This window comes from Rattus norvegicus, chromosome 5 (assembly GCF_036323735.1).
Source record: "Rattus norvegicus strain BN/NHsdMcwi chromosome 5, GRCr8, whole genome shotgun sequence".
Taxonomy (NCBI): Eukaryota; Metazoa; Chordata; class Mammalia; order Rodentia; family Muridae; genus Rattus; species Rattus norvegicus.
The window spans coordinates 51,131,860-51,152,500 of record NC_086023.1 but is presented as its reverse complement, the minus strand read 5'-3'; the positions used below and the strand labels follow the sequence as shown (position 1 = coordinate 51,152,500).

Below are 20,641 nucleotides of genomic sequence, written 5' to 3'. Positions count from 1 at the left end.
TGTAATATAAATGCCCAAGCTTGACTATCAGAGTGTTAATTCACCATGAGGCCAATGAACTCCTGGGATCAAACTTTCTGTGTTGGCTGGGAGGATATGGGTTGGGACTTGGGGTTAAGATATTTGAATCTGCTGTTTCACAGGTAATGAAGTTTCTGGTGAGACTCTGACCTGGTTTATGATTTTGAGACAAGGAAAAGTAGGCCTTTGGAAGTGAGAATCTGGGAATTGACAAGGCATATTGATAGGTCATTATTCATTTATCTGCTGTTTTTTTCTAGTTATGAATATTACTGAGATGAACATCATGTGATTAAATCTGGAGTTAGGATATTGTTAGGCAAAAGCTACTCTGGTTTTCTAGTAATTTGACTTTCTCTGGGACAGTTTTAGTTTGCCTATGTTACAAAAAATGTGCTAATTGTGTTAAGATGCATGTCTCTTCTCTTAAAAGCATAGGTTTTAGGATTCTGTTATAATCTCTTATTCCAATCTCTGCCACACTCTCTTGAATAAATTAAACTCTCAACTTTAATATGTCTCCCTAATACTAACCTTAATGGATTATGAAAAAATTTAGATGAGTGGCTATAGATTCAATCAACCCTGAAATAACCATTAGTTTATTATTTTCCTTCCTTGGGGTGAAACAATAGAGGAAACAGTTATCCACTGGGGGGCTGGGGGGCTGTAGGGAGCAGGCCTGGAACAAGAGCGGGGTCAAGGCATGTCCAGACCCCAGAAATCTTGTCTTGAGGTTGGCCCCGGCCTCCATACCTCTGAGCACATAGCCCTGTGCCCGGACCTTTAGCTCACCAGAGGAGATCACAAAACCCAGAAGCCAGGTTAAATTTCCTCTTCCCTTATAAGGTCATGTGCAGCAGCACCTTCTCCTTATGCAAATGAGGCATCTCCTGCTCCCTGGCCCTGACCACAATGTACACTCACCCCATAGCTCCTACTTACACCCCAAAGGTTTAAATAGCCTTTGTTCCTTCCAGTAAACAAAACAAAACAAAATAAACAAAAAAAACTTTCCCCCTGTAGCCAGTCTCCAAAGAGTCTATTCTCTTCACACTGTTTGTGACCACAGAGGTCAGGTCCTTATGAGAAGGGAAACGGTGGGTATTGAAACAGGGACGAGAATAACAATCTACCACGGACAGTAGGTCCTAGTGACTAGGAGAATTTGTTGTCACAGAATAGCTTAACTGCTGACTGGCTTACACTTGAAAGTGGAGTTTGGCTTAGGTTGATAAGTGGTTGAAGAAGAATGTATGAACGAGCTTGGATGAACAGTTTGGGGTACTCGAATATGGGGATGGGTAAAGCTCCTTGTGGTGTACTTTGAAAGAGGACAAGGTTAGAGGCTAGCTTTTCTCAGACCACCATACTCTGGTGAAGACAATGTTATTAAGATAGGATGGAATACATGTAATATATTTCTTAAACAGTTTGTTACCTTGAAATGTATAATGTTTAGATATTTAGTATGCTGGCCTCTGCTTTACTCTTGCTCTGGGTCCCTCAAATGTTAGGTCTGGCTTTTGGTGCCTGTTTGTGTGTGTTTGTGTGTGTGTGTGTGTGTGTGTGTGTGTGTGTGTGTGTGTGAGAGAGAGAGAGAGAGAGAGAGAGAGAGAGAGAGAGAGAGAGAGAGAGGAGTGATTTCTCTTTCGATATGCTGGCAGGTTATAGGTCAGGTGTTCATAACTTGGATGTCATGTTTGTGACTTCCCCAGGAATGTCTATCTTATCACTTGGAGCTCAGCCCAATCATTACGTCAGAGATAATGATGCTGTATTTCCTTACCTCCCTACCCTTTCACTTTCTATACATTACTGTTTATTTCTACATATTTAGCTATATGCCCTCTTCAGTTATTTTGTTCCTGGCTTATTTTCTGTCCCAGTCTTCTCAACCTTCCTGTCCTAGTTAACATTAACTGTCAACTCGACAGTCTGTAATCTGGAAAATGCCTCCATTGAGTAAATGCCCTCATGAAATTGTCTTGATTGATGTAGGAGAGCCCAGCCCACTGTGGGTGGTGCCACTGCCTAGGTCCTGAACTGCATAGGAAGGCGAGCTAAGTATGAGGTAGAGCAAACTAGAAGCTAACCAGAAGCAGTATTTCCGTGTCTTGTCTGGATTCCTGCCTGACTTCCCTCAATGATGCGTTGTGACCTTAGGCTAAATAAAAACTCATTCCTCCCCTGAATTGCTTTCGGTCCAAGTGTCTTATCGCAACAACAAAAGGAAAGACTAGAACACCTGCTGGTCAGGATTTAGAGCAGTACCTGAAGTTCAGTAACCACTGTACAGAAAGTGAATGAGATAATTCCTAATTAAAACTGTGTTAATTTATTTCACTTACAAAAGTTAACTGGTTATTTCCTAAAACATCATTGGGAGAAGACCTAATAAGCAGGTAAAATAGATGTGTAGTTGGCATACCAGTAGTTTATAATGAAAGCTTGCTTTTAATTTACCTCAGAGTTTTAAAAATGCTTCCTCTCCTAGCATGCAGTAGCCAGTTTAGGGGACTCTTCCTAGAGTTTCCAAACTTAAACTAGATCTTCTTTCCAAATACTAATACTATTTAGCCTGGTTTGATAAATTGCTTGCTAAAGTTTACTATTATCATGGCATTAATGATTGTTTTCAGAGATAACTGGTATTTTAACTAACACTTTAGGTTTTTTACTTCCCAGGCAGGCCGAAGCATCAGCCTGTAGCTCAACATTTTTGTTTTTTGTTTTGTTTTGTTTTGTTTTGATAGGTAAAAAGCTACACAGATGGGCTGGAGAGATGGCTCAGCGGTTAAGAGCACCCGACTGCTCTTCCAGAGGTCATGAGTTCAATTCCCAGCAACCACATGGTGGCTCACAACCATCTGTAAAGAGATCTGATGCCCTCTTCTGGTGTATCTGAAGACAGCTACAGTGTACTTATATATAATAAATAAATCTTTTTTAAAAAAAAAAAGCTACACAGATAAGAACTTGATTTAAAAAGGAAAATAATAATCTTCATGGAAATAGTATTCTTGAAAAGACGCATCCATCAAATGTCTTATTTCACTGGCTAATATGTCAAGTAAATGTTTTAGATGATCTTTCTCAGGAGAAATTACAGAAGCAAGTTGGCTGTTTTCGGGGATGAATAAGATTGTTTCATCTCCCACAGCCTCGGGGAATCAACTCCCCACTTTAACTATGCCATCTACTCTTCATAATTTCAACCAACAACAACCTCTACAGACCCCACCAAAGCCACAGTCAGAGTAAGGGATTGGAGGGGGAGAGGCCCACTCTGCATCCCCCCCCGCCCCCCTGCTTCCGAACCAAATGAGACATTCCCATCTGAAAGACATCTCTGGGAGCCCAAAGTGCTCTAAGAGGGAACCAACTGCCAACTGTTAATCAAGACAATTATTTAACACACCTCACACACAGTATAGGCCAAGTGACAGAGCCTCTTAATTATGCCCAAAGGCATTCAAGTAGTTAAAGGAAGTACTCTTAACAGGAGACTCAGCTCTAAACAGCGCCTCCTTTCTGTCTTCAGTATCCACTTCTTTCACACTGATGAGTTCGGAGAAGAAATACTAGTATCCAGATGCTTAAGGAAGAATTAGAAGTGGAAGAAGGCATTCAGGAAATGGAATGGTGGCAGGCATTCCTTAATGGGATGACTAACCTAAAGAAAGTGCAGACGACAGCCTCAGTGTAGACTATTAAAGCCCTGCAGCTTTAAATCGAGCCTACAATTGAAAAGAAAAACCAGGTAAACTTTTGATATACAAAGCCAGAGTAACTATGCTAACTAAATATCAACACTATCTGAGCTCTGCTTATTCCTATCAGTGTTAAAATGTTTCCCTGGTGGGACTTACAGGAATTAGTAAGCACCGTAGCAATTATGCTAAATATTAAATATTAAACATCTACCTCTAAACCTTTTAATGTGTAAGAGGTGGTATGTGAAGTTAGTACATTTCTCCAAAAAATGTATGTGACATTGGAAAAACTTAGCATGATGTTCTCTATAGACAAGCAGAAAGAGGTGACAGGATTCAACAGAACAGCTGGTCACATCTTATCAATGAGTTAACATTCTCACCCACTACATCTCAGGCAGCTTTTGTTTAGATGTTATTGTCCAGTAAATGTTAACTCTTATGTTAGCTTATTGCTAACATAACAGTAAGTATAGCCAGAACAATTATCTTATTAAGTAATTTGACGATCATTTTGAAGAACAAAAATTTGCCAATTAGATTTTAATCTTGGGTCCATTTTCCTTTTCCCTGAAAGGGAAAGAAATCTAGTGTTGCTGTAAAATTACTAAAAATGCTGTCTTTTTTCCCACACTAGGTCTGGAACCATAGTGCCCCAAGATATCTGGCAGACATCTTCATCTCAGTCAGCAAAGCCTCTCACCCGCTCTGCTCCACCCCATTTCACAGTGCTGATGGCCTCTCTCTGAGCCTGGCAGCAATCTCTCTACCCATCTAGTTCCCAAGGCAGGTTGCCACCATGCCAGAAACACACATCCCAATTTCGCAGCAGGCTAGCATGTCTAGCCACCACACACTCTCTTGAACTTCAATCGCCACATGAAAGAACATACAACACAATAACCTCTGATCCAATTGATATGTGTAATTTGCTCATCTAGACGTACAAAGCCCTGTACATATCTAGCCCTTAAGAATATTCCTAACAACCTGAATATGTGCAGAGAGGAATCTTAGCATCCATCTCCATGTTCTCTCTCCTGCTTCTCCTCCTCTTGTTCCAGTCTCCTCCCCTCTCGAAAACTTTTCTCCTCTCCATCCTTCCTTCTTGTCCAATGGCAGGCCTCATTCTTTCTTGTACCTGCCTTCACCTATATAATGACATCATCCTATAATCTGGCATTAGCCACTTTGTTTCAATTTGTAATATGTTTCTTTATATTCAAGTTTAAGACTTATTTCCAGTTGGTTCCATAGGACTGTGATACGGACACTCTCTTTGGGTTGCAGTCTTCTGTTTTGTAATTTTAGTAACTTGGTTGATTTGTTTAAAGAATAATTTGGCTCTTAATTCCTTCTTGTCCAGATGGCTACTGACCATATAAAGAGTCAATACTAGTCTTTTCTTGAAAAATTTAAATTATGTCTGTCTGTCTGCCTGCCTTCCTGCCTGTCTGTCTCTTTGTGTATTCACAATGTGCATGGATTGTGGCTAAAGAACAACCTGCAAGCTGATTCCTTCTATCCTCCATGTGGGGCTGAGCCTCAAACCCAAGTCATTGAGTATTGTGGCAAGCTTCTCTACTCAATGAGCCATCTTTTAGACCCTGTCGTTTACTGGTCTTGAGAGAGAAGCTGGAGAAAGGAATTTACTCCAGATAGTAATCTGGAGAGAGTTATACATAACCAGGCTGCTGAAAAAAAAAAGAAGGCTTAAAGTAAGATATGCAGATCAAGACCCTAGCAAACTCCAGTATTGATGAACTCAGTGTCCTAGAAAAGGGTTCAATCATCGACTGGATCGCTGAAAGACATTAACTACCTCGATATACAGAGGAAGATATTTCAGTTTAATCCTCTCTTAGGTTTTTCTAAGTCTCCAAACTGAGTTTTCTAAAATGTTGGAGAGTTAGATTGACAGTTCTAGTCTTCAATTAAGCTATCAGATGGTATCTCTTTGGAGGTATATTGGGTTCCCTTAAGGTAAATGATTGATTGCAAATTTTTTGTTGTTTGAAGAATGTTATTTTGAGTATTATTCTTCCCAAGGAAAAAGCATTGACTTATTTTAGGGGATAATATACTTTGATATTCGTATGATATTTCTTCTTATATGATCATTCACTAATTCGTCAACCAAGTGTACTTGAACCTTGTAGAATAAAGTGGAGAGAAGCTTTGGTTTGGGGGGAAGGGATCGAGGTTGAAATGGAAGCAAAGTGAAATATGTTAGAGAGCACAATCTCACTAATACCCAGTGGTGACTCAGGAAGGTTTAGGAAGATGATGCTTGCTGCAATGAGTAGATCAAATGCATCACTAATGGTAGGCATAGGAACCTGGGGAGAGGAGTGTACTCATGCTATCACTCATTTACCTCTGAAGTTTGAATCTTTCCATTTCTTCACTCTTCTGATAAATACACCTTTCTGGCTTCTTGATAAATGACAGCTGCTTAAGGTTAGTAAGTTATTATCTTAATCAGAGTTGGATGACGTTCACAGCCTAAAGGCAAATTTAAATTTGAGATTAAATTAAGCAATTGTTAATTAATTGTAGTAAGTTCCTCAAGTACATTCAGGGTCTAAAAGCTTATCAGTCAATAGTCAATATAAACCATCTCTATTAAAGAAAAACAATAGCATATTTTAATTGACATATGATCTTTATTAAACTAACAAAAGTAGAGTTGCCTTTGGTCTTAATGAGGTTGCTTAACTAAATCTGCTGCATAGAATTGATTTCTGTCTTTTTCTAAAGGACTCATTATCAACTTTAATAAGCTAGGAATTGATCCATTTTGGAAAACGAAGAATATATTATATCCTAGGTCTCCAACTTAATTTGTAGAGAAATAGATAGTATCAGAAGTGAGAATTCTCCTCCACTGAAACATATTGAACTGGCCCAAGAAATATTTCTGAAACCAGCACAATTTAGCTGCAGGACCGTAATAGGATAGGGAATCAGCACAGACACCTTAGCCGTGAGATACCACTCAATCTAAGACTGTGAAGGACTCAGCAGGCAAAAGGAGAAAGATGCCTTTGTGTTGTAACTTAAGATGCTTTTCTGCTTTACATTTTAATTGGACGTATAACTTCATATTAAACAAAACTGTTATGGTTAAGAATTATTTTTATTCTGGTCCTTTATAACTGAAAAGTGAAGCTTGTGACTGTCTGCCTTTTATAGACAAGAGTCACGTGACAAAGCTATTTCACCCAAATGAACTTTAAGAAATACAGTTCCTATGCAGAGCTCAAGGGGGCTGCCGGGGCTGTTCTGATGTGTCTGTTTCTGGACAGCTCAGTCCTAAGACATTTATTTATTCCTTCAGCAAGCATCATTTGCTGTATACATGCAGTAATAGATAGCATGCAGTAGTCTTCTTGAGTTGTTCAGCCTGGGGCTAAAAAGAAGTCAACAGTTGTATTTTCTCAGGTTTTCTTGTTTTACTCTAAGGCATCTTTCCCTGATATAATGACATGATAATTGTCATTACTTGTCTGCTCTAGGAGACAACCACGTGTTCAACATTGATGTTTGCAGATTCAGTTTTTATTTCTACATGTTGGTTTGACTTTCTAGACCAGTGTGCTGACCACATTTATATCAACTGGACACAAACTTATAGTCATCTGAGAGGAGGAAACCTCCATTGAGACAATGCCGCCGTAAAGTCAGGCTATGCACCAGAGCATTTTCTTACTTAGTGTTTGATGGGGGAGGCCCCAGACTCTTTTTGGGGACCATCCTGTGCTGCTAATTCTGGGTTCTTTAAGAAAGCAGGCTGGGCAAGCCATAGGGAGCAAGTCAGTAAGCAGCACTCCTCCATGGCCTCTGCATCAGGTCCTGTCTCCAGGTTCCTGCCCTGTTTGAATTCCTGCCTTGACTTTCTTCAGTGATAGACTGTCGTCCTGAAGTGTAAGCTGAAACAAACCCTTTCCTCACAAATTGTCTTGGTCATGTTTTTTCATCATGGCATTGGAAGCCATCAACTATATATATATATATATATATATATATATATATATATATATATATATATATTTTTTTTTGGGTGCTACCATTGTGTTACCAAAATCTACTTTTTCCATATAACATAGGTGGGCCATAGAAATGCATGCTCCCCGGATGATGGGCCTTAAGCCAGTGACTTGTGGTATAAAAGTTTAAAGAATTCTCAAATCTTTATCCCCTTTTCCAGAATAATTTTACAGATTTGTTACATCTCCTGGGAGTGGTTGGCTTAGCAATTCCTCCTGTATTGTCTATATTTTTCTGCAATCTGTGCCTCAGGAATTGTTTCTAAGGAGAACACCTAGGAAATCTGTGTTGTACAGATAATCCAGGTAGAAGTTTTGTTGTGTCCGCACAGCTCTACCAAATCTACACAGTGGATAGGAATGTTGTTTCTCTTTCAGGCCCAGAAACTTACATGCCTTACTCCATGACTGAAATATTAGATGAATGATTGTAATGTACCAGGTATTATATTAGCCTTTAGACACACAGCAGTGACAAATAGTAATGGTCACTTAAAGTCTTTGCCTTTGTGGAAGTTTAAATTTGAGCTGATTTGCTGTGCCCAGATATATTTACATGATATTCTTGCAAAAAATACATTGTTCTTGCAATATAGTTTACAAATCTTACCCTGCCTTGGTTAGGTTTCTATTGCTGTGATAAAACACCATAACCAGAAAGCAACTTGAGGAAGAAAGGATTTATTTCCATTTACAGCTTAGAAGTCAGTCTATCATGCTGGCAAGTCAAGACAGGAACCTTATGGCAGGAACCGAAGCAGAGCCCATGGAGGAGTTCTGATCACTGGCTCTCTGCTCATGACTTGCTTAGACTGCTTTTTTATAACCCCAGGATCACCTTCCTGGGGTGATGACCATCCACCATAGGCTGGACCCTCCCATATTAATCACTAACCAATAAAATGCCCAGCAGACTTGTCTACAAGCCAATCTGAGGAAGCATTTTCTCAATTGAAAATTGGGTCCGCTCTTCCCAGATGACCCAAGCTTGAGTCAAGCCACAAGGCACAAAGTGTCCCAGCTGATAGGAAGAGGCTGTGGGTCTGCTTACTGTGTTTGCTTCCCTAAGGTCAGACTGGTAAGGCACTTTCTCTGTTATGCTCCTCTGTAGTAATTGTATTCTGATGGCATGCCTGCTATGTCTCCTTAGATAGCTTTCCCCCTCTGCACCATTGTTCAAGAAGGACTTTGCATCATAGAATTGTGTTTCAATTTCTATCTTGTTACTTTGCTGATGTCTCACCAAGAATAGCATTTCTTAACATTCATATTTCAGTCAAGGGAGTTTCTTATTATAAAATTAAGTATAAAATACCTTGATTAAGTACAAAATGTGTCCAAAACTGAATGTATTTTTTATTAAGAAAAAAATGTGGGAACAGGTGAGATGGCCTAGTGCCATCTTGCCAACTAGCCTGACCTGAACTTGATCCCTTGAACCCAAATGGTGGAAAGACTGACTTCTACAAGTCTCCACCTTTGCACCATGATACATTTCTGTACACACACACACACACACACAGTAACGCTGTAATTTGTTTTTATTAAATAAAAAGAAAAGAAAAGAAAATAACCAGTCTGGAACACAGCTAATTAGTTTTTTAAGGTAAGATCTTACTATTTTGCTTAAGCTGATCTTGAACTCAGTGTGTAGATCAGGCTGGCCTTAAACTCATACAGATCCTTCTGCCTCAGCCTCCCAAGCACTTAATCTGTTAAAAAAACATCAGTTCTTGAACTAGAACCTTAATCTTTTGGAAGAGCAACCAGTGCTCTTAACTGATGACCTCTCTCTCCAGCCCTAAGCCTCTGTCTTCTTACTACGTTATAGGTATTGGGCAATGAGCTGCTTCAGTGCTTGGGTGTCAGGAGAGGCTTACTGCCCTCTGTAGCAGTGTCTTCTGACAGCGATCAAGGCGGGAAGTAGCATGTGTCTGCAACCATTTCTTTGCTGGTTGTTTAGAAGTACATATGTTAACCAGTGTGCTTATATGTTCTTAAGCACATATAAACATGTGTGGCATGACCCCAGCACTTCCTAGTTGACTGTGGGGGCAGTAAAGCATTTAGAAAGCGTGAATGATCTCTCAATGCACAGTAATCACAATTTAGTTGAAATTCAGAGGAATAAATGAATCTAAGATAATAGTGACAGCACTGTCCTCTTGTTGCATGTGCTATGTTCTGAACATACAACATGCATGTTTCACTGCACATGCCATCATGCAAGGAAACACGAAAGCAACCTGAAAGAATTGCAGTATTTTTACTGTACATTTTGTGTTTTGACAAAAACCCAGTCACATTATTCTAGGAAACAAACACTTTTAGTATTTTCCTACCACTGTCCTCCTTCATGTAGGTAACAAATTGATGTACTTTTGGATTGGAATGTTTGATTTTAAAAATCAGTATTTTCATTGTTGGCTTGAACTTCATAAACGGTCAGGAGATGAATTTTGACTTGAGGTTAGAACAAAATTTCTAACAACCATTGAAATGGCCCCAAAATACTTCTGCTATTTGCACCGTGTGTTTATGCAAAGTAGTGTTCTTAGCATTGAGCAAGCAATTGTGATAAGTATTGAAATGCTGGACTCATATAGTGTATCCTTTGAAAAAATTCTTTGGTAGTTTGAGAGATGGCTCAGTGGTATCAAATATTCAGACAAGATTTAATTCTTCATGTGAAAATAAGCAACTGCTTTCATTTATAATAAATAGTAAAATTCTGTGTATATCAAAGAATTGTCTTTGGAGAAACTATTTCCTATCATCAAAATTTTAAATCTAGAATCCTATTTTCATATATCTGTATAACTGGGGTCACATACAAATTTCTTGGGTGAAAACAGGTTGTGAGAAGAAAAAGGTTAAGAAGCCCTGGCATACACAAAGCAAGTCCCTCAGATCCAGTAGGCTTTGGCTAGAACTGCAGGGGAAAGGCATTTTATTCCTGCCAGGATGACTAGGAAATCTGTATATTTCCTATATATGAGGCTAAGGATAATTACCTCTGTGACTGCGTGGGAGCTTGTGACTTGAGAGCAAAGCACACAGAGGAGTTTGTGCACGGACAGAGACAGGGTCGGAGCAGCAAAGCCTGAGCACGTGGGTCAAGCGCTGCTGGGCAGCCACTCTACACCGTTCGATGAGCTTTAAATTGTTTGAAATTAATTTAGTTTTATGTGTCTGAGTGTTTTGTCTGCCTCTGTATGTGCACCGTGTTTGGGTCTGATGCCCATTGACTTTATAAAAGGGGATCAAACCTCCGAGAACCGGTGTTACAGATAGTTGTGAGCTCCTATGTGGGTGTTGGGAGCTGAGCCCTAACTCTGCAAAAGTGTCAATGATCTCAACCAATGAGCTTACCGCTTTCATTTGAGCCTTTTAAGTTCTAGCTGCTCTACCAACATTCCCCTGTTATGTTGCGACTCTAAAATCTTTACCACCCTCAAACTCATGTTTTAAATACTTGTTCCTTTCAGCTGGTGGCACTATTGTGGGGGAACCTTTAGGAGGTGGGGCCTAGCTGCTGAAAGTCCTTAAAGGTTTTAGCTTGCCCCCTGGTTCCACTCTACTCTTTTTGGACTTCCATGACATAATAACCCTCCCCAACACACTCTCGTCATGAACTCTGCCATGCCTTGCACAGTGTGATGAACTGAGACCATCTGAAACCATGAACCAACATCACTTCTCCCCCAACACCAGAGTTGCTTCTGCCTGTATTCTGTCAGTGTGGTATAAAATTAGCAATATAGCCCCTTAATAGTTTGCTTTCTTTCATGTGAAGTCAAGGTATCCTATAGGCCTTACGTAGATTGAACTTCCTGTCATTCTTTCTCCCTCCTCAAGACTCTCAGAGAAGTGAAGTTCTGTTTTAAGAACCTTCAGGCTCTTGACTCACACAGGAGGCACTTACACTTTTCCTTGCTGTAGAGCAAAAGTGCCTCATGCTATTGAATCCTCATTTAGATACTTACATGAACGCACACCTAGGAAAATGTAAATACTAGCTAAGTCTACAATCATGGGCTTCTTGAGAGATAGACTATTCATTCAATGCGTATATACTGAGCTCCTGCAAACATGTTTACACACACACATGCACACACACACACACACACACACACACACACACACACACACCCACCCCACAACTCTGAGGACTAATATATCCTTGTATATGTATTCTATGGAAGGCTTGATACCCAAAATCTGGGCCAGGTGGCACTCAGAAGACTTTAAATCATGACACCTAACCAGGGCTGCATCAGATCTGACTCATGCCTGCCTACTTGCCAAAAATCTCACTTTGGGATCTGCATCCCTGGTTTATACTAGTCATGCTGGCTTGTTTCCCTTCCTTTAACACCACTCAGAAGCGTTCACATCTTCTGTTTCATCTGGCTATCTTCCTCCCGCTCCTTACCCTATGCGTCTCTTAACATGGTCCCAACTCAAATGGTGCTTCTTCAGAGTGGTGTTACCTATCCATCTCATCCAAAGTGGGGTTCCTTAATATTCTCTTCAGGATCCCTGTGTTCCATTCTGTTTATAATAAATCGTTACCTATGCCTGAACTGGTTTTCTAGTGTGCATTTATCACTTTTCTCATCATCATAAGCTTGTGAGATCACAGACTATTTGTTCTTTCTGCTACCAATTCATCAGCGTCTGGCATAACGCCTACGACATTGTGGGGACAGATATATTTGTCGAATGAGTATTTGGCTTGACCCTAGCATCTTTAGAAGCTGTGTCAATTCTCTCAATTCCTCTCATTAGTCTCGGGCCTCCTAAGTCAAAGACCCTTTCCTAGCCTTCTTCTTTGGATGCCTCTCCTAGGGTTCTGCTGATACATCAGTCATCATCTATTAATGTAGTAGGTTGTGCTTCAAGCACCAAAGTTGGAAAGTGACTGCAGGGACCCGATGAGATAACAGGAACCAAAACAGAAACACTGCCCTTAAAACTAGAGCGAGAATGGAAAGGAGCCATTCCCTGTTGGGCCTCTCCGGTATACTGAATCCCAAACCCGAGTGTGGACCGAAGAGGCTCGAGCCAACAGTGTAAGGGTGAACAGTGAGACTAAGAGCACATGTCTATTGGCCATGGGCCGTGTGTGGGTTGGTGGCAGTTAAATAGTGAATAGCTGTATCTGCTTGCATTGCTGACGTATAACCTATAGAATGATGGAAACCTTGTAAGACTAACCCGGAGGTGAACGAAGCATCGTCATGAACTGTATAGTGTACGACAGTCAGCTGCTGTGCGATTTGCTGGCATTCTGACCCCCAATTCTGGTCCTCAGTTCATTTTTGAATGGAGTGTAGATCATTCTCTCGATATAGCATACTCTGGTCCTTTTAGATTTCAAATCTTAGAATTAAGAAATTAATTTTCCTCCCCAATATCTTACTTTGGAGATTTTTAAACATAACTATCTTTTTATGTTGTACAGCCAGACATCGTGCCCCCAGATCCTCTCCACAACATTTCACCGAGTCCATTTTAGTCCATCTCTGCTTGTTTCTTTACCTTTACCTTAAAACTGGGATTTTTAAGATGTTCCTCGGACATAGCTCCAAGTTCCTTGGCTCCTCAATCCTCCTGTCCCAGGCTTCTGGTTGGTGCCTGCTCTTGCATGTAGGGTTTCATGTAATTATTGTGTAACTATTGTTCAATTTCCTAAATTGGTACCTTTTTCTTAACTCTTCAGAACTCATATTACCATCAAAAGTTCAATGTTCTACATATAATTTACAGGTCATAAACGTTCAAATATTTAGTATACATACCAAGTGCTTTCACAGTGCAAATAAATGCCTCCATCCCCGTGGATCCACCATGCCATTTTTTTAGTTACTCCTGCCATCGTCTCCAGAGCCCAGGGTGGTTCTGTTTCTCATCCTGTTTGTTTCTTCTGACTAGTTTATACTGCTGCTGATCTAGACTAGTTGATGAACTTCGAAATAATCTTCCCTCAGCAGTCACCTGGTCTTCTCATTAGTCACACGGAAACGAAAAACCCACTTCAGAAATTGAAACTCAAAACTTAATTTGGCATGAGCAAGCCAGTCTCGGCTGAGCCAGTCGTTCTCAGAACGTTTTGTCATCTAACTCAGTTTCTCTGGTTACACCAGGTACAGAATGAAAACAGGACGGTACCCAGGTGCTGATAATAGAAACAAGGCAGAATTTCCCTGGTTATTACCTCTTCTAACTCCTCCAAGATCATTCTAAGAAATTCTTACCAATGCTTTGAGAACCTCTCCATATTCTTGCATGGCCTTATTTATTTATTTATTTATTTATTTATTTATTTATTTATTTATTTAATGATTCTTTCAGTCTTCTCTTGTTTCTTTTTAATCGTAAGCAGTTTAGTGTAAACACATAATTTATACTGATTGCAGTTTCTCCTCCTCTACTCCTTCCCTTTTCTCCCTAACTCCCCCCAACACAGATCCACCCCCTTTCTTTCTCTCATTAGAAAGAGAACAAGCTTCTAAGGGATGATAATAAAATAATAGTAATAAGCCTAACACATCGGAATGGGACAAAACAAACAGAAAGAAGAGAGCCTAAGCTAAGGCACAAGAAACGGTTACAGATGGAGAGACCGCCCCTTCCCACACTCAGGATTCCTGTAAGGACACTAGACTGAAAGCCATAGTATATATGCAAAGGGTCAAAAGAGTGTAGATGCTTATATAAATAGCATAAATAAAATTCAAAACAAAATAGAATTTAAAAAGAAATAGGAGAAGCCCATTGTGACACAAGGAATCTCTAAAGATGCTATCACGTTCACTTTCTATTGGCCATCTACAGCTGGGCATGGAGCCTACCCTTTAAGAGTAGTCTGTTCCCCGGGGAGACTCCTTGGGAAAACTACATGTTCACTTGCAAATGGTTATCAATTGGAGATTGATTTGAGGTCAGGAACAGAGGCATGTGTCCACTTCTCTTTTCAGCTCCAGGACCCCATCTGGTGCAGGGCAGTGTAGGCCCTGCACATACTGCTCCAGTCTCTGTGAGTTCAGATGTGACAGGACAGTTGATTCAGAGAGTCTTGCCTTCTTGGCGTCCTCCATTCCTTCTGGTTCTTATACCCTTTCTGTCTCTGTGTTTGTTCCCTTCTGCTACAAGAGGAAGCTTCTCTGGTGATGGCTGATCTTCTTCACCGACCTTATTAACACGGCCCAAATTGTCCTCCGTACTGGCACTGGCTCATTCCAGGTCACTGGGTTTAACTGTTACTTTCAAAGTCTCTGAAGATGAGTAATTTTCCTGGAGCGTCTTTGGTCTCCTTTATAAATAGAACTTCAGTGGCTGAGTTTCCCTTGTGTTCTAGACATGTGCAGACATGTCCGGGTCTTCTGTGTCCAAAGCTCGGCTCGTCTTATGCTTATTACGACTTACTCTCCACTGCTAACCCACTGATATGAGTCATAGGTTTTATCTAGCCCTGACTCTTCTAATAAGAAAATTATAAGTTATTTAATTGGAAGAAATTTTAACTGGTGAATGTCATGTATACCTTTTCAGTATACTTCAATGTATTAAACCTACACATGGGAAATGCCTCTGTATATTAAATTTGAAATCTTCTAAACCATTATTAGCTGTGATTTTTTTTTTTAGAATAATGCTGACTTGCAATTCATGGCCAATCAAAAGTTTAGCTTCACTCATGTTTGTGGTTTTGTCTGAGGAGTAGCGTTTATGTACATATTTGCAGAACTGATTATATTCTATCCGTATTTGAAAAAAAAACTCATAATAGAAAAGTAAAAAGAACCAATAAGATAAAAAATACTTAAATGTCTTAATAATATCCTAACAATAGAGTTTGGGCAAGACTAAAAGAAGCTGAGAATATTATCACTTTCAAAGGTTCTTCCGACTCAGGCAGCTTGTCTGTTGAGGTGTACCGAAAGAAAAAGGAAGAAAAGAAGGGTACACACTTGTATGAAAGGTGTCTCAGAAATATTCCACTCAAGACTCTGAAGTATGATGAAAGATATAATGACATTTTGAAGCTCCTTGAAGAGAAAACTCGGTGCTTAAATTACTTACAACTTTCTTATTTCTATTTATCGCAACTTGCAATGACATGTGAATATTAACCCTGTGTAGGTTTCTCCTACCCTTCGAGGCTCCTCCAGGGTTTTTCTAGCCACTCGTCTATAAGAAGCGTCACAAAGGTCTGGCTGTAAGAACAGTCAGTAAATATGTTGAATGAAGCCAAGCAGTGAACTGGCGTGAGTGTTCCCATACAAAAGCTGCCCAGGGGCATGTGAGGTGAGGTAGGTATATTTTAAATATCGATGGATGTGGCCAAATAGTTCTTCGAAACAACAGCAGTGCATTTTTTTTCTTGTTGAACTAGAGTACCTAAAACTGTATGCAGGTTTACTTAATTTCTTATGAAAAGGTTAATTTAGGGCACCCGATTATTCATATTTTAAACAGTTGGGAGGAAAATGTGTTGTGCTGAGAAATGTTGCATATTAAGGCTTTGAGATTGTTGCTTCTTAAGTTGGTGGCAGTTAGCCAAGGTGGCCAACACCTATAATCCCAGAGCTTACGAGGCTAAGTGAGGAAGATTGCTACAGATTTGAGGCTAGCCTGGGCTAGACGGTAAGATCTCCAAACAAACAAGCAACCAGACTAAAACTTTCATTTAAACATTGACCAGACAAAAACAATTTAGGGATTATGTTTTAGATAAAGGAAAGAAGAAATATACAAATAATAGAAAAAAATCCAAATACTGGGCAATACAAAGGAGATTAAATGAATAGTGTACACCTGTGCTCGGAATACTATGGAGTCTTACAAGGAATGAAGCACCAGAAAGATGCTCCCATGTAATTAAGGAAAACACATATGTATACAATCCTGTTTTCCTGAAGCTGCAGTTTCTGTATATGCATGTGTGTTTTTGAGCAAGAAAAATAGAGAGAAAACATGGGAGCTACAAATCCAAATGCAATTGTGTTCCCCCCAAAAGTAAATGGACTGGGATTCTCAGACAGGGAGTCTTTATTTAATACATTTAAAAAAAGATTTATTTATTTATTTCATGTATATGAGCACGCTGTCCTTGACACACAGAAGAGGGCATCAGATTCAATTACAGATAGTTGTGAGCCGCCATGTGGTTGCTGGGAATTGAACTTATGACCTTTGGAAGAGCAGCCAGTGACCTTTGAGCCATTTCTCCAGTCCCCTAATAAATTTTTTTTTTAAGGAAGAAAAGATGAGTTATATGGAAGCACAGTGGGTCACTTGGCAAGCACATAGTTAATCAACGTGCAGGAAGCTTCCAGAATTTTTTCTTTTAGTAATTCTTAGGCTTACAAACTAGGTTAAGCTAAGCTGGTGGTTTCTGATCTTGTGGTAGCCATGGACTGTGTGCTTTGCATACAGGCTTAGGTAGAATGTAGGTGGGAAGGCAGAGTGCTTGCTGAGATGGGGGTGAGGGGGTTTTCTCCGCCTTCCCTTTTCCTTCTTAATCTTTTCACAGCTCCTAGGGCTCTCAGCAACACAGTTTGAAATACGCTGGTCTCTTCCTGGGATGCCTTTGATTTAGTCCTTCCTGAAGGTCAGAGGGATGTGCCAGTTCTGTGATTTTAAAATACAGAGAATAAAGGATGCCTAGAGGTAACCCCTGAATTCCATCTTGTCTTGCAGAAGACATTGGGATAGGAATCACTCACACCATGCTAGATGTTTCCGGATGCACAATAAGGGGAGGGTGGCTTTTGGTTTGCATTTCTTAGCGTTGGAGTCGTCTCTTTTCACTTCTGATACAGAGGGTCAGTCTGCACCTATGGCTAGACAACTAGAACTCCCGTTAAGGTAATGTCTGTAAGTCCTCCAGTCGCCGCTCCACCTTTCTTAGTTATAACTAAATAAGCAGATTTTACAAGTGAAGTTGCTTTATTTTTATCTAAGAATATGTCTTTTCCAGACGCAAGCAACTGAACAAAGAAACTGCGTTTTCTTTAGAAGACTTAATATTTAATAGTGGAATCTGTCAAGAATCACTTTTAGGACATAAATACAATCTATTCACTGTTTTAGGCAAACACTCAAAATTTCAGATTATGTACTCCATTAGAACATTCCTCAGTGTTACATATTGTTATGTTTGGCTTGTTATAATTTATAAAGTTTTGATATAAACACACTAACTAGTGTGTTTGAAATAACAGAAAAATACCACTACTCACATAAATCAAATGTCTGTCTGTCTTTTAGGTGACTTAATCACTCACCACTCTCTCTTCTTTCTCTCCTTTCTCTTTTCTCTCTTCACAGAAAAAAAAAAAAAAAAAAAAAAAAAAAAAAAAAAAAAGACAAACCATGTTGAGGAAGAAAAAGAAATCTCTTTTTTGCCCATAAGGTGGCACTGTGGCTCTTTTAGTCTTTCAATCTGTGGACCCAACCGGTATTTTTCTCCTTGTCTTCCTTCCCCCACTGTTTCCAGGTGATCCTCAATTAGATTCTCATAAAAATGAGAAATAATTTCAAAGGAAACTTGATACTTACAAGTTTGAGGTAACCTGCAAGCAGCTTCAATTTTTCTGTTTAGCCTTCTTTTCAAGAATTCCCCCATTCCCTGCTTTGCTTTTACAGTAGTTTCTTACTCGAACTTTGGTTATGGTTTATGGCATTTTATTTATACTCTTTGTGCTCTCTCTATATATATTGGTGTACCTAGCAGTCTCTTATGAAGAAGTAACGTATATAAGGAATTCTTGAAATGTTTCAGGAAATAAGCTCAAATATTAGCTAATTGTCTTTTACTAATCCAGTTTTGTGGTGTTTGAATTTTCTCTTTTCTAGCCAACTTTTATATTTAAGTTGATCCGGCTCTCCTTTTTACATTTCTATAGGTAAAAATTAAAGAGCATACCTTCATTTATTTTTGAGTAGCATTCATGACATATACGTGTGTGTGTGTGCATTTACATATATTTATATAAAAAGTATTCATTGGATTACTATTTTTTTTAATGCTCGTATTCAAAAGTATGTGTCTATATAAAGTTGCTATTTTCCGTATCAAGGTCCAGAGCGAGCTGAGTTCCAGTCCGCTGGCAGACCACCGGCCTACATGGATCTCTTAATGGTGGCGGCAGGTGCTGGGGACAAAGCGATAAGGCCGGTCCGGTGGGGCTCCTGCTCTGGTGCAGAGTTGGTGTCCAGAGCGAGGGGCCGGAGCCTTTAGCCAGCTTGGCACAGTAAGCGGTCCTTTCTGCCTGCTGCTTGCTGGGTGGCCTGCGGAGCGAAGCCGTGGGGCGTACTGAGGAGGGCAGCAGGGTCGTGGGGTATGACGGGTCTGTTGGCCGTTCTAACCATCAGGGGGAGGAAAAGGAGGGAGAAAGAGGAGGCTGGGGAGACAAAACTAGAGAGTCAGTAATCACTAGTAAAAAACAGGTAATAGACTGGGCGGCGGCTAGCAGTGGGAAGAACGGAGGATGCGGAGGGAAACCAGGCGCTAGAAGCCGCCCGCGGTGTGCGGGACTCTGCCGCTCGGCCCCAACTGTGGAACTCCCGGGTCACAGAGCACCAGCAGAGGTGACCCGAAGATTGACTCCAGAGGGCCGAACCTGAGTCCGGGAGCCTGCAAACTGGGGCTGGGGTTCCGGCTGGTGTCCAGCTAACCCTGCATCCGGGAAGCAGAGCGTCCTGCAACGAAGTCTCCAGCTCGGACACTGCCAGGGATCATCCCTGCAACGGTGCCCGCTGAGACCCGGAGCTCATAGGGATTTACAAACCTCACACTAACTTCCATGGATATGCAAAGTGCATCAGAGGGGTGTGTGCCTCCCAGGAGGTAAACGCAAAGCATTCTCCACAAAGAACAGTGCCCAGTCTATACTGTAAATCCATGCTTTCTTAGTGATAAGCACCCCGTTCAGTGAATAGCTCCTGCCAATCCTCTGTGAGTATTTAATGATTATTAATTGTCGAGACACCTTTCACCCGAAAACGGCCTGTCTGAATTGTCTTTCTTCGCAGAGAAGTGCGAATTAAAGTTTCTTTGTTAGGGAGAACAAAGAGAAATCCTAACTATTTTAAGGAGGCTTTAGCGTTCGACTTGGCAAACCGTTTTTTTTTTACCCCCCCCCCCCCCAAGAGATCAACGCTCTTTGACTCGCCCCCACTCTGTCACAGCCTCGACAGAGTTGTCTGTGGGACTAGGCTGGTGTTCGTGGGCTGGATCCCTTCTTCTACAGATTAGCAATTTAGAGTTAAGAAGTTTAGAAGCCCTTTAATTCAGCCCTTGACATGGGAGGTAATTGAGATCTGGAGAAGTTAAGGCCATCTTGCAAATTTGTTCCCCAGCCAGGAAGGGTCACAAGGTCTGGGCTCCTTGGAGAAGGGAGAGTTCCCTGTTCCCCGGTGTTCTAAATTTAAGCTCATCTACTCTTGGTAGCCCAGTTCAACTTCCCTCCTTCAAAGTTTGTCAAGAAGGGAATAGCTTCCTCCTTTTCATTAGGAAAAAAAATGATTTTCTCTTGCTGTCAGCTTCATTCTGACATAGATCAGGAGTGGAAAAGTGTGTGCTATGGAATAGAGTCATTAGTGAATCCATCTCGTTTTTTGTTTCATTTGACAGCAACACATTAAATTAATCCCTGTCCAAAAGAATCACATTAAGGGAGCTGTCAATGCTAATCCCCAGCTCATTGTTGTCGGGGTTGACTTTAATAGGTCGCGCTGACATTTGTTTCTTCCAAAAGACAAGAGACATGTCGGTGACTTCATCCAGACCGGAGAACGTTCCCTTCAGAAAGTAGAGGGAGCGCAAGTTTTGCAGACGGGGAT

At 40.5% G+C, this 20,641-nt stretch overlaps 1 protein-coding gene across 2 annotated transcripts in view; it reads right to left on the bottom strand.

Annotated features, from left to right (window-relative positions):
* Positions 1–2,977, bottom strand: part of Map3k7 (mitogen activated protein kinase kinase kinase 7) — a 62,489-nt gene extending 59,512 nt beyond the window's left edge. For both annotated transcript variants that reach the window (XM_006237966.5, XM_039109819.2), the window contains exon 1: positions 1–2,977. This exon is cut by the window's left edge and continues 2,127 nt beyond it. The gene's annotated coding sequence lies outside the window, so the exon portion shown is untranslated.
* Between the last annotated feature and the right edge of the window lie 17,664 nt (positions 2,978–20,641).